This window comes from Maniola hyperantus, chromosome 26 (assembly GCF_902806685.2).
Source record: "Maniola hyperantus chromosome 26, iAphHyp1.2, whole genome shotgun sequence".
Taxonomy (NCBI): Eukaryota; Metazoa; Arthropoda; class Insecta; order Lepidoptera; family Nymphalidae; genus Maniola; species Maniola hyperantus.
In genome coordinates, this window is record NC_048561.1 from 472,132 (window position 1) to 489,503 (window position 17,372).

The window sequence follows — 17,372 nt, forward strand, 5'->3', positions numbered from 1 at the left end:
CTTCTTGTGCGAGTTCGACTCGAACTTTACCGAGTTTTTCATAACTACCTGCCGACTTAAGGGCTTATTCCACCTTCCTAAATCCTACGTACTAAATGGTATAGTTACTGTCAAACTAGCCAACTTTGCCATTCAATAATCATCATCATCATGATCAACCCATCACCGGCTCACTACAGAGCACGGGTCTCCTCTCAGACTGAGAAGGGTTTTGGCCATAGTCTACCACGCTGGCCATGTGCGGATTGGTAGACTTCACACACAGTGGCGCGCAGCTCATAGAGGCATAAACGCACTGCTTACCCTCATTATAATAAGTCTATGCTTATTTTTCATTTTGACCTGCCGTAAAATAAGTTCATACCTAAATGCATACCCTGGCTTGAACTCCTGTGCACGCCACTGTTCACACACCTTTGAGAACATTATGGAGAACTCTCAGGCATGCAGGTTTCCTCACGATGTTTTCCTTCACCGGTAAAGCAAATGACATTTAATTGATTAAAACGCACATAACTCCGAAAAGTTAGAGGTGCGTGCCCGGGATCGAACTCCCGACCTCCGATTAGAAGGCGGACGTCCTAACCACGAGGCTATCCCAGCTTATTTCAATAATACTTCGCCCAAAAAGCAATTTATTTTTCTTTTTGGGATTTTTTTTTGTATCATTGAATGGCAAAGTTGGCTAGTTTGACGGTAAGTGGTAACTATACCATTTAGGACGTAGGACTTAGGAATAAGCCCTTTAGCACCATAATATGATACCCCATACACAATTTTCACGGTTGATGCCTGACGTCTGACGTTAGTCAATGTGACCCCATACCCCACAGCGCGGGCGGGGATGGGGGGTGGGGAGGGTGGGAGGGGGGCGGTACGTTGACCCCCATCGATTTTCCTGCGTCAAGCTGTTGTGTTGCTACCTGTCGATTTTCCCGGTACTAGGGTTGAGTTTATCGATTTTCATTGTTTTTAGGGTTACGTATCTCAAAAGGAAAGAAGGAATCCTTGTCTGTCTATCCGATAGTCTGTCGTGTCTGTCAACAAAAGCTATAAGGTACTTCCCGTTGACCTAGAATCATGAAATTGGGCAGGTTGGGTAGGTCACGGAAAAAATCCGAAAACTGGCCCGGCGTTGCGCCGCCGCCATCCAGCGGCTCCCTGCGACTCATCTGATGTCGTCCGTCCACCTAGTAGTTCTAACGCTGCGTCATCCGGTGCGAGGTCGCCATTCCAGCACCTTGGGACCCCAACGTCTATCGGTGGTACGAACTCTGCGCCCTGCCCATTGCCACTTCAGCTTCGCAACCCGTTGAGCTATGTCGGTTACTCTAGTTCTCCTACGGGTCTCCTCATTTCAGATTTGATCACGTAGAGAAACTACAAACACAGCTACATATAGTTTCGCATAAAATCCAAGTAAGGTCAACGTACTTGGACGATGGGGCGCCAATCGCCATGGAGTCATTGCCAAAGTCAGACGACGAATCCCGTCTCCTCGACCAAAATTGTAGGCTATTCAATATTTCAACGACGACAATTTTATTTATTTATTTTATTTTTATTATTCATGTACCAAAAATTGTAGTTACAAAGTAATAATAAATTAAGTTACATCGGAAATGCTTATCTCTAAACAGAGATTTCTTCCAGCTTCCCATTCAAGGTTGTGAGTAAGGCGTATCAAGAAGTGGAATAGGTCTACGGTACTAGACTCTAATAAACTACATAAATATCTTATAATAAATACCCAAATCAACTTATATACAACTAGCATATGCTCGCGACTTCGTCCGCGTGGACTACACGAATTTCAAACCCCTATTTCACCCCCTTAGGGGTTGAATTTTCAAAAATCCTTTCTTAGCGGATGCCTACGTCATAATAGCTATCTGCATGCCAAATTTCAGCCCGATCCGTCCAGTAGTTTAAGCTGTGCGTTGATAGATCAGTCAGTCAGTCAGTCATTCAGTCAGTCAGTCAGTCAGTCACCTTTTCCTTTTATATATTTAGATAAACATAATAATACTTATCATAAATAATTATATACATAATATATGAAAAATATAAATACATATAATATATAAAATACTCTATATTAATGATAGGTAATACTGCTTGACTCTGTATTTGAATGAGTGTACTGAGTGGCAGTTCTCTCTGACATTTTCAGGAAGTGAGTTCCTGAAAGATTTGTTTGCAATTTATGTGCTTGGGAATTTTCACCAGACTATTTATACGGGAGTGTATCCTATCCACACTAATACAGTAGAAAAGTCAAAAGTCAAATGGTTTATTCAAAACCCATACTAATATTATAAACACGAAAGTGTGTCTTTTTTTTTTTTTTATTCATTATAGGTGTACGCTTGACCACAATCACACCTGATGGGAAGTGATGATGTGGCCTAAGATGGGACGCGTTTACCTAGAAGATGCCTATTCACTCTGTCTGTCTGTCTGCTAGCCTTTCACGGCCCATCCGTTCAACCGATTTTGACGAAATTTGGTACAGCGATAGCTTGCATCCCGGGGAAGGACATATTTTTTCGGGATAAAAAGTAGCATAAATGTCCTTGCCCGGGATGCAAGCTATATCTGTACCAAATTTCGTCAAATTCGGTTGAACGGATGGGCCGTGAAAAGCTAGCAGACAGACAGAGTGAATAGACACCTCCTAGGCAAACGCGTCCCATCTTAGGCCACATCATCACTTCCCATCAGGTGTGATCGTGGTCAAGCATGCGCCTATGATTAAAAAAACCGGCCAAGTGCGAGTCAGGCTCGCGCAATGAGGGTTCCATACTACAGTCGTATTTTTTCGACGTTTTGCACGATAATTCAAAAACTATGATGCATAAAAATAAATAAAAATCTGTTTTAGAATGTACAGGTGAAGATCTTTCATATGATACCCCACTTGATATAGTCACTCACTTGGAAAGTTGAAAATACTAATTATTAGTTCATGACCACAATATTTTTTTTGTGTGTGATCAAACCCTAAATTTGCGGTTTTCAGATTTTTCCCCAAATGTCAGCTATAAGATCTACCTACCTGCCAAATTTCATGATTCTAGGTCAACGGGAAGTACCCTGTAGGTTTCTTGACAGACAGACAGACAATAAAGTGATCCTATAAGGGTTCCGTTTTTCCTTTTGAGGTACGGAACCCTAAAAAACAGACAGAGATACTTTCGCATTTATAATATTAGTATGGATGGTACGGAACGTGCGCGAGCCCGACTCGCACTTGGCCGGTTTTGCTTCTGGAGAGTCGTATAAAAAGCAACATATTGGAAGCCCCGCTAATCAGTTATCACCATTAATTAGTCAAACAAGAGCACCACTCACGCCGCCAGCACAGTGGGCCCCCATTCATGCGATGGCATGCGGCCAAAATTGACCCCATTAATGCAATTAGCATCCGCCGGGAAGCGAACCCGCGCTCTCTGACTCACGACACGATCTGCAAGATCATCTTGGGATTGTTGTTTTTTTACAATAATTTTGTTTCAAGGAGATTTGTGATCTTATATAATCTACTAGCTGATACCGTCGACTTTATCCGCGTGGATTTAGGTTTTAAAAATCCCGTGGGAACTCTTTGATTTTGCGGGATAAAAAGTAGTCTATGCCCTTCCCTGGGATGCAAGCTTTCCCTGTACCAAATTTCATCAAAATCGGTTGAACGGATAGGCCGTGAAAGGCGATTAACTCTTTGATTTTGCGGGATAAAAAGTAGTCTATGCCCTTCCCTGGGATGCAAGCTTTCCCTGTACCAAATTTCATCAAAATCGGTTGAACGGATAGGCCGTGAAAGGCGATTAACTCTTTGATTTTGCGGGATAAAAAGTAGTCTATGCCCTTCCCTGGGATGCAAGCTTTCCCTGTACCAAATTTCATCAAAATCGGTTGAACGGATAGGCCGTGAAAGGCGATTAACTCTTTGATTTTGCGGGATAAAAAGTAGTCTATGCCCTTCCCTGGGATGCAAGCTTTCCCTGTACCAAATTTCATCAAAATCGGTTGAACGGATAGGCCGTGAAAGGCGATTAACTCTTTGATTTTGCGGGATAAAAAGTAGTCTATGCCCTTCCCTGGGATGCAAGCTTTCCCTGTACCAAATTTCATCAAAATCGGTTGAACGGATAGGCCGTGAAAGGCGATTAACTCTTTGATTTTGCGGGATAAAAAGTAGTCTATGCCCTTCCCTGGGATGCAAGCTTTCCCTTTACCAAATTTCATCAAAATCGGTTGAACGGATAGGCCGTGAAAGGCGATTAACTCTTTGATTTTGCGGGATAAAAAGTAGTCTATGCCCTTCCCTGGGATGCAAGCTTTCCCTTTACCAAATTTCATCAAAATCGGTTGAACGGATAGGCCGTGAAAGGCGATTAACTCTTTGATTTTGCGGGATAAAAAGTAGTCTATGCCCTTCCCTGGGATGCAAGCTTTCCCTGTACCAAATTTCATCAAAATCGGTTGAACGGATAGGCCGTGAAAGGCATGCAGACACACAGACACACTTTCGCATTTATAATATTAGTATGGATTAGAAGGTTTAAGAGCTAAGCTAAACTAACAGCTTGGTTCTTGGTCTGCATTCGGCTTTAGTGCTATGATTACAGCTTACAAGCGGCGGCTCTAGACTTGTAGTGAACTTGTAACTTGTAATACTAGTGACTAGTGGGACGCCCACGTGACACCCTTCCAATATCCTGGAAGGGCTGGCGTGGGCCGCGACTCATCGGTGCGGGTCGATGCCCTGCGCACGCGCAGCCTCGATCGACTCCATAGGTAACTATAGTTCTTGCAATTCACGAAGGCGAATGGCTCATGCTTGTGTTTAAGTCGTATCGATAATATACGTAAGGTACACTAAGGGTGAGATCTATAGAGCGGACTCTGACTTAGCTTAGACTTACGACAGAGTTAAAACGAGACAGAGCTATATCTCTCATCTGTCTCGTTTTTAACCGACTTCAAAAAAAGGGTCGGTGCCAATGAGGTGCCATTGTGGAGTCTCATAAAAATATGAAGTCTGGACGATTCGCGCAGCTAAAGCTAATTGGCACCGGCACCAAAAAATATTATTATGGAACTATATTAACTCTTGTATACATAATATATTCGGTAATCAATTAAATTATTTTTCAATTTTTAGTGTTTGTGTAACGAAGTCGGTTTTTATTTTTTTTGTAAAAAATTTAACTTAATCTTAAGTTTGAGTAAAGTCAAAGTGCGCTCTATAGATCTCAACCATAATGTGTGCGTTTCGTCCGACATACACACACACACACACACAATACACAATGCCCTTGTATCCGACGTAACCACAAGTAAAGTCCAATCGCCTTCGTGAATTGCAACAACTGTACCTAAACTTTCATCATCATCATCATCAACCCTCTCAAACCTCATCTCTCTTAATCAATCTCATCTTACCACATCATCAAATAGCCTCGATAGCTCAACGGTTAATGGTGCGAACTGAAAACCGAAAGGTCGCCGGTTCATATCCCACCCGTATCCTCTCAATATGAGAAGGGTTAAAGACAGTGGCGTGCACAGAGTTTGAAGCCAGGGTAAGCATTAGTAAGATAGGCTTTAGATACACCTTATAGAGACCTGCTAAATGGCAGGTCATAAAGAAAAATGAGCACTGGTCATTTCAACTAGGGTAAGCAGTACTTTTATGCCTCTATGAATTGCACGCCACTGGTTAAAGATCACTCGTTTTAAGTAGTTAAATATTACTCTTACACTTGCTTTAACGGTGAAGGAAAACATCGTGAGGAAACCTGCATGCCTGAGAGTTCTCCATAATGTTCTCAAAGGTGTGTGAAGTCTACCCAATCCGCACATGACCAAACCCTTCACACTCTGAGAGGAGACCCGTGCTCTGTATTGAGTCGGCGATGGGTTGATCATGATGATGATGATGATGATGAAACAGCAGAATTATTTTCTTAACCGACTTCAAAAGGAAGGAAGGTCGTGTGTTATTCGCGCACCGTTTCTCACAGCACTAGTCACCAGTCGGAACTGGCAGGGGACCCGGACGCGGCCAATTGGGGACGGGAACTGTGAACTGACTTGTTTATGATTTGGGTTACTACAAGTAGCTTAGCTACTAAACTACTAATCATCATCATCAGCGTGTCAACGTGTGCCTCTTCGAAACGAACCTTTTAGCAGATTTTGTTTGACGTAAGACTTTTTACACCTTTATTACCTGTTATCTTCCAAAGTCATCAAGATCCAAAGTTCATAGTTGCTGATCGTTCCTCCCTGTGTTGGGGACCACAAACAGAGAAACTTTCAGCTTCTATAAAATAACGAAGGTCTGGCACGCGCTGGCTCTGTATGTATGAGGGTTGTAGAAAATTAAAATTTTAAAAAGAGAACAAAATGCTCATTTCACGCTCGACTTTCAATGGGGGCGGACGTGTCGGATGGGCCGTTAATTGCACTTTCGGGCGGCTTTGCTAAGCACCGCGCACTAATGAGGGCCCTGTCATGAATACATAATTATGTTTGTATGTTTTGTCTTCATTATCATAATGATTTTCACCTTTTAGCAGATTTTGTTTGACTACGAGATTTTTAATGCACCATAGCTTCACGCTTGAGAAACATGTTTGAAAGTATAAGTGCCCTTTGGTTTTAGAGTGGTACAGTTCTTGCAATTCACGAAGACGAGTGAACTTTACTTGTGGTAACGTCGTATACATGGGCATTGCATAAGTGTGCGTGCATGTCGGACCAATCAGTCGCACACATTTAGTGTATCTTACTTATACCGATACGACTAAACACAAGCATGAGCCACTCGCCCTCGTGAAATGCAAGAACTGTATTACCCGGTCAAGCTAAGTTTGCACCTCACGTCGATTAAAATTTCAAAAAAAAAAATTAAAAACTCAACAAGTGGCAAACAAAAATTCGTAGTAGGTGTATCAGTGACAAAGATGCAAACATACACGTACTACGAATTTTTGTCTGCAACTTGTTGAGTTATTTTTTTTTTTTTTAATCGACGCGAGGTGCAAACTTAGCTTGACCGGGTTATAACGATTTGTAGAAGACTCCCCCTAAATCATCGCTAGTATACAACTAGCACACCCGGGCACCCTGTATATCCAGTCGTCTTATTTGTATGCAAACTATGAATAAGAACACTCATTGAAGACCTTAGTAAATAAACTTACTTAGTTGTTCGTGATGAGTCAGTTCACTGCAAACTCCTTTTTGGAATCATGCACGACCTGCAACAAAAAGAAAAGAAAAAAACTCAAAATTAATTGATACAAAAATTCATACCAAAACTCGTTTTCAAAAATACTTATATAGAGAGATTTCTCGATAATCTTCTATAATATAAAAATGAATCACTAAATGTGTTGCTCATCGCAAATCTCGAGAACAGCTGAACCGATTTCGCTAATTCTTTTTTTATAATATTCCTTGAAGTACGACGAGAAACTTCTTACGGAGAGAAAAATTTGATTCGACTGTTAGGCGGAACGAAGTTCGCCGAGGCAGCTAGTATAATTATAAAACCTATTATTAGCTTGTAGTTACTTAATTTTAAGATTAAAATAGATTAATTTAAGCTGTTGGTTTTCCTAATAAAATAAAAATAACATAACATGCGTTGTTTAAATTGATTTTGATTTAATCTTCTCGAACCATCGCCGGCCCACTACAGAGTACGGGTTTTTTTAGGGTTCCGTACCTCAAAAGGAAAAACGGAACCCTTATAGGATCACTTTGTTGTCTGTCTGTCTGTCTGTCAAGAAACCTACAGGGTACTTCCCGTTGACCTAGAATTATGAAATTTTGCAGGTAGGTAGATCTTATAGCTGACATTTGGGGAAAAATCTGAAAACCGTGAATTAAGGATTAGATCACACACAAAAAATTAAAGTGTGGTCATGAACTAATAATTAGTATTTTCAATTTTCTAAGTAAGATAACTATTCAAGTGGGGTATCATATGAAAGGTCTTCACCTGTACATTCTAAAACAGATTTTTATTTATTTTTATGTATGTATATTTTTTGAATTATCGTGCAAAATGTCGAAAAAATACGACTGTAATACGGAACCCTCATTGTGCGAGCCTGACTCGCACTTGGACGGTTTTTTTCAGAATAGAAGGGATACTCTGCCATGCCGGTTTCGGCGAGTCGGGAGTTCGATCCCGTGTACGCAACTCTAACTTTTCGGAACTATGTGCGTTATAAGCAATTAAATATCACTTGCTTTAACGGTGTAGGAAATTTGCATTTGCATTGCTTTTGAATCGTCAACTAATTTAATTTACCACTGGTTCGGTAATTTTTTTATATTTTTTATAACGAATATTAGGCATGTTAAATGACCAATATTCCCCTTTCCTCTCCAACTAAGCGTCAAGCTTGTGCTAGGAGTAGGTACGACAATAGTGCAACGGGCGGGGTTTGAACCGTCGACCTTTCGGTTTTCAGTCCACTCCTTTACCCGTTGAGCTATTGAGGCTCTGATTTAAATAAATTAAACTAGTTGACGATTCAAAAGAGACGATTCAAGAGGAGATGATATCCAAAGGCGTTGGCCTTGTCAGCGAAAAATCAAATGTGAATGGTTGTTACTAGCCATCATGTGAAACGGGTCACGGGAATTGTGCGAGTAGTGACTGCAGGGTCGGCTTGCGTCATGTGTAATACACACACACACAATACATAGCTGCTGTCATTTCCGCTCGCTGCTAGGGTTGCCACAACGGAAAATGGACCCTCTCAATAACGCGCTGAGGAGGGCCACCGAGGGGGTTTTAGTGGGTAGAAATCCCACATAACCCGATTGGGTATCTTCAGAAGATTTCCCCCTCGAAAAAAAAAAAAAGGGTTGCCACAACGGAAAATGGTAGACACGCTCCGTCAATATGACATCCCACACGCGTACTGCTGAGCGCCTCTTTCAGCGCATTGACGTAGAGGTTAAAAAGCTTAGGCGAGGTTAAGCCCCCCCTGCCTCACGCCACACCAACCTATAAGTCAAAGTCAAAGTCAAATGATTTATTCAAACCATACTAATATTATAAATGCGAAAGTGTCTGTCTGTCTGCTAGCTTTTCACGGCCCATCTGTTTGACCGATTTTGACGAAATTTAGTACAGAGATAGCTGGCATTCCGGAGTCCTTATAATTATTAGTATCTATAGTACGCGACAGGTGGAGATGGCAATCGGGGTGGCACTCACGTGTGCGGGGCGTCCCCCCGCCTCATAGTTCACGTGGATTTAGGTTTTTAAAAATCCCGTGGGAACACGTTGATTTTCCGGGATAAAAAGTAGCCTATGTCACTCTCCAGGTCTTTGACTATTTCCCATGCAAAAAAATAACGTCAAACCGTTGCGGCGTGATTGATGGACAAACCAACAAAGAAACACACTTTCGCATTTATAATAAGGGTACTGATAGCTACGGATTGTGGCAACCCTAGGTGTGGGTGGAAATTGCGATTATGTGATGTTATGGGATGGAACGCGGAGAGCGCAACATATAATTTGGGTTTTTAGGCTATTTGAAATATTATTAACATAAATATTTCATTACCTACTCTAAATTTAAAAAAAAAAGCGTGGGCAGAGAGGAGAGCCGTAGGTGAACTAGAGTAACCGACATAGCAACCCCCAGGCGGAGCTTCATACTGCCCCCCCCCCCCCCCAATAGAAGTTAGGCCAAGACACATATATCTTGATCCATATCAGATACATTAATCTGTTTTAATTCTAAGTAAAATCTGAACAAATAGATCTGAATCTCATATCGGCCTTAGACCATTTTATTCATCCATGCCATAGACACAAAAACAGGCAATGTCGTCTAGCAGCTAGCTAGCCTGTACGACACGAGGTGCCGACATTTCGTCTGTCCGTCGTTTCACCGCGTCCAAAAGTCCCTGACATTAATTAAGGTGGAATCACTGCCAACTATACCATGGCTGCAGGGGTCGATGACCCGTTGACAGCCGGCGCCATTGTTCGACGCCATCTTTACTTGGCGACAGTCGTATGTATGTAATGGGGGTTATCGGTTAGTCACCCGATTTACTTATTTGGGCTATTCGATACTGAATGTTATTGCTTATAATTAGTGATAAATAGTAGGCAATTAGGCTAAATATATTTAAAAAGGAAAAGGTGACTGGCTGACTGACTGATCTATCAACGCACAGCTCAAACTACTAGACGGATCGGGCTGAAATTTGGCATACAAATAGCTATTATGACGTAGGCATCCGCTAAGAAAGGGTTTTTGAAAATTCAACCCTAAGGAGGTGAAATAGGGGTTTGAAATTTGTGTAGTCCACGTGAACGAAGTCGCGAGCATAAGCTAGTTGATAAATAAAATTAATAAGTCATCAGCTTTGATACAATGTTACGTAAGTGCGAGATAGGTAGTTAAAGTAACAGATGACAAACAATGTGGCTAATTCCGTTGCACACCATCTCTAAACTAAACTAAAATGGCACGTCTAAATCTATTGCTATCCCTTTCATAATTTTGCCTGCGGAAAAGGATATCACTAGATTTAGACCTGTTAATTTAGTTTAGTTTAGAGATTGTGTACAAGAAAATTGGCCCCATTACCTAAAAGTTGTATAGAAGCAGGCGTTACTTTGCGGAAGTCCATGATATACCTTTATATACCAAGTTTGTGTACTGTACGGCCAATACGTATTTATAACCATTTACCGTCGCCAGCTATAGAATGAACCTCAGATCTTTTAGAAGTTATTTGTTTAATTTTCTACTAAATAAAACTTATTATAGTGTTAATGATTTTTTTAATGACAAATTTTAAATAATGCATGCATAGAAATAGACATTTGAATTATAAAAAACATTTAAATGATGAGTGATGACATAACAATATTAATGAAATTAGATAATTTATGAAGATAATTTAGAAATAATTTTGCACGCCATGCTTGGCAGGATATGTAACTGATTACCTAACTTTTAAGACCCCATGTAAATAATTTACATGTACCTACCATATCTGAGCAAAATAAATAAATGATTATGATTATGATTACAATGAACCAAAAGCTCAATTTGCTATAATCCGCTGAAACAGGTCGAATCTGTATGGTCGACACCGGAGCATCCTCAGGAGATATAGCCCTTACAATCCACAATTATTGAGGAAATAAATAAAAAGTCTGAAAAAACCGGCCAAGTGCGAGTCAGGCTCGCGCAATGAGGGTTCAGTACTACACATTTCCACGATAGTTCAAAAACTATGATGCATAAAAATAAATAAAAATCTGTTTTAGAATGTACAGGTGAAGACCTTTCATATGATACCCCACTTGATATATTCACTCACTTCGAAAGTTGAAAATACTAATTATTAGTTCATGACCACAATTAAATTTTTTTTGTGTGATCTAACCCTAAATTCACGGTTTTCAGATTTTTCCCCAAATGTCAGCTATAAGATCTACTTACCTGCCAAATTTCATGATTCTAGGTTAACGGGAAGTACCCTGTAGGTTTCTTGACAGACGGACGGACACAGACAGACAGACAACAAAGTGATCCTATAAGGGTTCCGTTTTTCCTTTTGAGGTACGGAACCCTAAAAACAGACAAAAATACATAAATAAAAACAGATCAATTCTTTGCAATTGTGGATTGTAAGGGCTAAATCTCCTGAGGATGCTCCGGTGTCGCTTCTGGTTCATTGTAAACAATGTGGCTAATTCCATTGTACACAATCTCTAACCTAAACTAAAATGACACGCCTAAATCTATTGCTATCCCTTTCATAATGCTGCTCGCGGAAAAGGATGGCATTAGATTTAGACCTGTTAATTTAGTTTAGTTTAGAGATTGTGTTCAAGAGAATCGGCCCCAATACCTAGTTATGTCACCACCTGAGGTCACCATTAAATTCTAAAGTGACGCGCGTCAAGTCACGCCGCGCGCGCATCAACCAGCTAACTGCAAGCGTCGGCAAAAAAACAACATTGAAAATCGTGACTCGCGAGTGACACGAGCCAAATCGTGAAATGGTGCACTTAACGGTTAACTTGACGGTTCGTAAAAACAAATTGAACGAGGTAAAAATAATATATTATTCAAATTCAAATTTCTTTATTGCGAATATGGGTAAACAGTGCAGATATTACAAAACAAAAAGGTACAGCCAAATTCTGCCTATTAGCATGCAATATGTTATGACTTATGATATACCGAACAACGTGTACATAGTTTTCAATTGTGATGAGAAACAAGAGTTTCTGTAAATAACTATACCTAATTCAGTGTAAATGTTTACAATTACCCGCTCGAACACTTCGCCCCATCAATAAAGACGTCAGCGTCGTACCGGTCGACAAATTGCCGTCGTAAATGACACGTGTCAACTCACTGCAGCGCCATCTAACCGGGATGAGTAGCGACAGCAAAAAAAAAAAAAAAATTATTGTTTCACCAAAAATTACAACCAAAATTAGGTTAAGCCACCGATGCCTAAAATAAGTTGTACACTCGTGTTATAGGCATCAGTGCTCTCCCCTTACAGACTAGAATATTAAAAACAATAAAGGAATGAAAAATATTATACAAAACAAAAACATTTTTGACATTAGGTTACAACAATATGAAGTAATAAATAAATAGAAAATATACAAAGTTCGGGATAAATATTACGTTGTTCGAACTAGTTTTTAGAGTTGCGTACCCGAAGCGAGTCAACGGGACCCTATTACAAAGCCTCCGCTGTCCGTCCGTTTGTCTGTTGGTCAGCGTTTCTCGTGAACCGTATTAGGTAGAGTCAGAATTTTCACACTGTGTATTTCTATTGCTACTATAACAATCAGTACCCTTATTATAAATGCGAAAGTGTGTTTGTTGGTGGGTTTGTCCTTCAATCACAACGGTGCAACGGATTGACGTGATTTTTAGGGTTCCGTACCTCAATGCCAAATTTCAGTCCGATCCGTCCAGTCGTTTAAGCTGTGCGTTGATAGATCAGTCAGTCAGTCAGTCACCTTTTCTTTTTATATATTTATACTAGCTTATGCTCGCGACTTCGACTATGCGTGGACTTCAAAATTTCAAAACCCTATTTCACCCCCTTAGGAATTGAATTTTCAAAAATAATTCAAAAACTATGATGCATAAAAATAAACAAAAATCTGTTTTGGAATGTACAGACGAAGACCTTTCATATGATACCCCACTTGATATAGTCACTCACTTCGAAAGTTGAAAATACTAATTATTAGTTCATGACCAGAATTTAATTTTTTTTGTGTGATCTAACCCTAAATTCACGGTTTTCAGATTTTTCCTTTTATTTTTCAAATGTCAGCTATAAGATCTACCTACCTGCCAAATTTCATGATTCTAGGTCAACGGGAAGTACCCTGTAGGTTTCTAGACAGACAGACAGACAGACAACAAAGTGATCCTATCAGGGTTCCGTTTTTCCTTTTGAGGTACGGACCCTAAAAAAGTCGAAAAAAGAAAACGGTCCGAATTGAGAACCACCTTTTTGGAAGTCGGTTAAAAACAGCGATTTCCAATAGTCAATCAAAACTGACGTAAAACAAAACCAGCATTAGCCCAACTGGTCGGTGCCCGTAAATAACGACCATAAATTTTTGGGCGCTCATGCGCTAACCAGATTTTTTGTCTCCCTCCCACTCGCACATAATTGTATACTGCCTCCTCGCTCGCGGGACCGGTCCAGTGGGTCCCGGGTTCGGATAAAAAAAGCACAATTTGAACTTGGTCTCGATGTCCTTTTATTTCTTGTTTCATGTAATACTAAGCGAGTTTTATGGTAAGGTATTTTTGGGTAGTTTTGGGATTTGCTTCGGAAAAAACCGGTCAAATGCGAATCGTTCTCGCACAGGACGGGTTCTGTATCATCCGTACAAGATATGACACTCTTTATTTTTTCTAAATTTTCGTGACTGCAATCACTAAATGCGAAAGTGTGTTGGTTTGTCCTTCATTCACGTCGCAACGGAGCAACGCAACGGATCGACGTAATTTTTTGCATGGGTATAAATAATATCTGTCCCGGCTGTACTCACGTGTTTAGTCGACGTTAGCCCGACTAGTTTCGAACCCATCCGGGGTCCTTTTTCAAGGGAGTCCGTTCGCGCACGTCCCGCGGTGCGGGAAAAGGACCCCGATGGGTTCGAAACTAGTCGGGATAACGTCGACTAAACACATGAGTACAGCCGGGACAGATATTATTTAGAATGGAAATCACTCACGGTAGTTTAAATGCATGGGTATAGTTTAAGACCTGAGGGTCTAACATGCGCCCCGCGAGAAAATTTTGTCTACGCATTATCTCGTGTTTTTTCATACAAATAAGACGAGTAAATGCGTAGACAAAATTTTCTCTACGCATTATCTCGTGTTTTTTCATACAAATAAGACGAGTAAATGCGTAGACAAAATTTTCTCGTGGTGCGCATGTTAGGCGTGCTCGAGAGTGACATAGGCTTCCTCAAGATGTTTTCCTTCATGGCTAAAGCAACAACGCACCATAGAGCCGAAAAATTCTCGTGCCCGAGATCGAAGATCAGACCCCAGGTTAGGTTATTCCGAACCAATCAGTGGTTGACTCTTTCACGATTCAAAAGCACTTTTAAAAGTTATATGTATTTAGATGTAGTTCAGAGTCACTCAGCGGGCGATGGAGAGAGCTATGTGCGGAGTTTCTCTACGTGATCAATGAGGAAATGAGGAGATCCGTAGGAGAACTAGAGTAACCGACATAGCTCAACGGGTTGCGAAGCTGAAGTGGCAATGGGCAGGGCACATAGAATAGAATAGAATGTTTTTTTCATTCATGTAAACTTTTTAAAAGTGCTTATGAATAGTCAGGTAGTTTTAATTTACCACTGGTTCGGAATGCCGTCCCTACCGAGAAGAACTAGCAAGAAACTCGGCGGTTGCTCTTTTTAATTTTTCAATTTACAATGTTATTATACCGTACTATACAAGCCAATGCAGCCCCGTGCATTGCTGGAGCGAGTCAAATCCAAGCTTTTTTATCGTTTACATAGTCTGCGACTGTATAATATGCTTTTTTTAGGAGCATACTTTTAACACATTTTTTAAACTTGTGTAAAAAAAAGGCAAGTCTAAGTCATAGTCCGTACAACCGATAGTACTAACTGTAAAATGGTTCATCTCCACTAGACAGACGGTTTGTGGCCACCAGTGGGCAACAGCAACGCGTCCTTGCCCTCACTTGAGGCGATCGCTGATGTCATAACCTCTAAATGATGCTGGCCTAACATTCAATGTGAATGACGCAAGGCTTCATTACAACTGGAACAAATCAAACACAGGTTCGATGCTAACTCAGTTTAATGGTGATACGCCGGTACCCGCGTTTACATTATTATTTTTCCTACCTACTGATTACCCTGCACTTTTCCCCCCTTTTTAAACAGAAAATAACATAGTTATACATAACTAGACCTTTTTATTACGCTTATATGCTCGCAGAGCTCTAGCAGACGCGTCCGGGGGCGGCGGTGTTGGAGAGTGCACCTCAGGCGCCTGGGCCGAACCCTCGTCCCCGGACACACCGACAGCGTCTTCGAATGTAACGTCGGCATCGCTATCAACCGCTACCCTTTCGTCGGCATTCTCCCCCTGCTGCTCGGCTTCCTGACCGAGGATGCTAGTTCGAGCGAGAGAGTAACGATTTTTTTTATTTACTTTGATTACCTGATCTCGGTGTCTACGCCATTCTATGCCCTTACCAATATCTACTTTATAAGACACCGGTCCTGTCTGACTGACTACGACTCCTTCAGTCCATTTGTTTCCTTTAGAGGAATAATCTCGTGCCATGACCGTATCTCCAATATCTACTTGTCTCTGCGTACCCCCTTTCTGACTAATCTGGCGATCTTGTGCTGAGCGGACTACCGAAGATACGTCCGGACGCAACGCGTCCAGTCGCCCACGCAATCGCCGGCCTAGCATCAGTACGGCGGGGGACACACCCGTCGTAGCATGTTCACAGTTTCTATATTGAAATAGAAATTTATTTAGGGCAGCTGATACATTTTCTTTAACAAATAAAGCGCGTTTGATAACTTTTTTAATGGTTTTCACCATATTTTCAGCCGCACCATTACCCTGCGGTCGATACGGTGCCGTCGTTACACTCTTGATGCCGTTATTAGCACAGAATTTCTTAAAATCTAAGGCGCTGAACGGGGGGCCGTTGTCAGTTACGAGCTGCGCGGGCTGCCCAAATCTGGCAAATAATGTCTGAAAGACCGAAATTGTCGACTCTGCATCCGTGCGCGTCATACCAATTACTTCTACCCACTTTGAATGAGCATCTAAGACGATCAAATATTTCTTACCCGCACATTCCGCAAAATCGGCGTGCACGCGTTGCCACGGACATAGTGGGTACTCCCAGGGGTGAAGTGTGGCGCGGGGTGGGGAGTCGCGGACTACCCGACATGCTTCACATTGTCGACATAAATCCTCGATGTCGCGGTCTAAACTGGGCCAATAGACATAGCTACGTGACACATTCTTCATTTTATTAATGCCCAAATGGCCTTCATGTATTTCTTTTAAAACTTCTGTACGCAATGACGGCGGAATTATTATTCGATATTTATAAATTAAACAACCCAGTTCCAATACTATCTCATGTCGCCTAGCAAAATAAGCCTTTTCCTCCTCGCCGCCCGCTACTGACGACGGCCAACCGAACATTACATAGCCGACTATTTTACTTAATAAAGGGTCTCTCTTCGTCTCCTTACTAACATCTTTAAAACTAATCGGCAAGTTATCTTCCATAAGTTGGACATAGCTTACGCACTCCGAAGGGGTCGCCCGCTGGCACGGCAAGGGCAGGCGGGACAAAGCATCGGCCGGCCCGTTGTCCGAGGAACGCACAAACTCCACCGTAAAGTCGTAGGCCGACAAGCGCGCAGCCCACCGTTGTAAACGACTGGCAGCCGTCTGGGGGATTCCACATTTTTTTCCGAAAATGAAACTTAAGGGCTGGTGGTCTGTGCGCAATATAAACTGTCTACCGAATACATATTGGTGATGTTTGGTAATACCAAAGAAAATAGCTAGCGCCTCCTTATCAAGCTGGCTATAATTTTTTTCGGAATCATTTAATGTTCGCGAAACACAGCTAACAGGGCGTTCACTGCCGTCCGGATAACGGTGCGCGAGCACAGCGCCCAAACCGTACGCGCTGCTGTCCACGGACAGTACCAACGGCCGACCCTCTTCATAGTGAGCTAACACTTTATCGCCCAACAGTGCGCTCTTGGCTCCCGAAAACGCGGC

At 41.6% G+C, this 17,372-nt stretch overlaps 1 protein-coding gene across 6 annotated transcripts in view; it reads right to left on the reverse strand.

Moving 5' to 3' along the window:
* Positions 1-17,372, reverse strand: part of hts (adducin 1-like protein hts) — a 92,325-nt gene that overhangs the window by 59,158 nt on the left and 15,795 nt on the right. For all 6 annotated transcript variants that reach the window (XM_069507475.1, XM_069507471.1, XM_069507474.1 and 3 more), the window contains exon 2: positions 7,215-7,271. The gene's annotated coding sequence lies outside the window, so the exon portion shown is untranslated. The remainder of the gene's footprint in view (positions 1-7,214; positions 7,272-17,372) is intronic.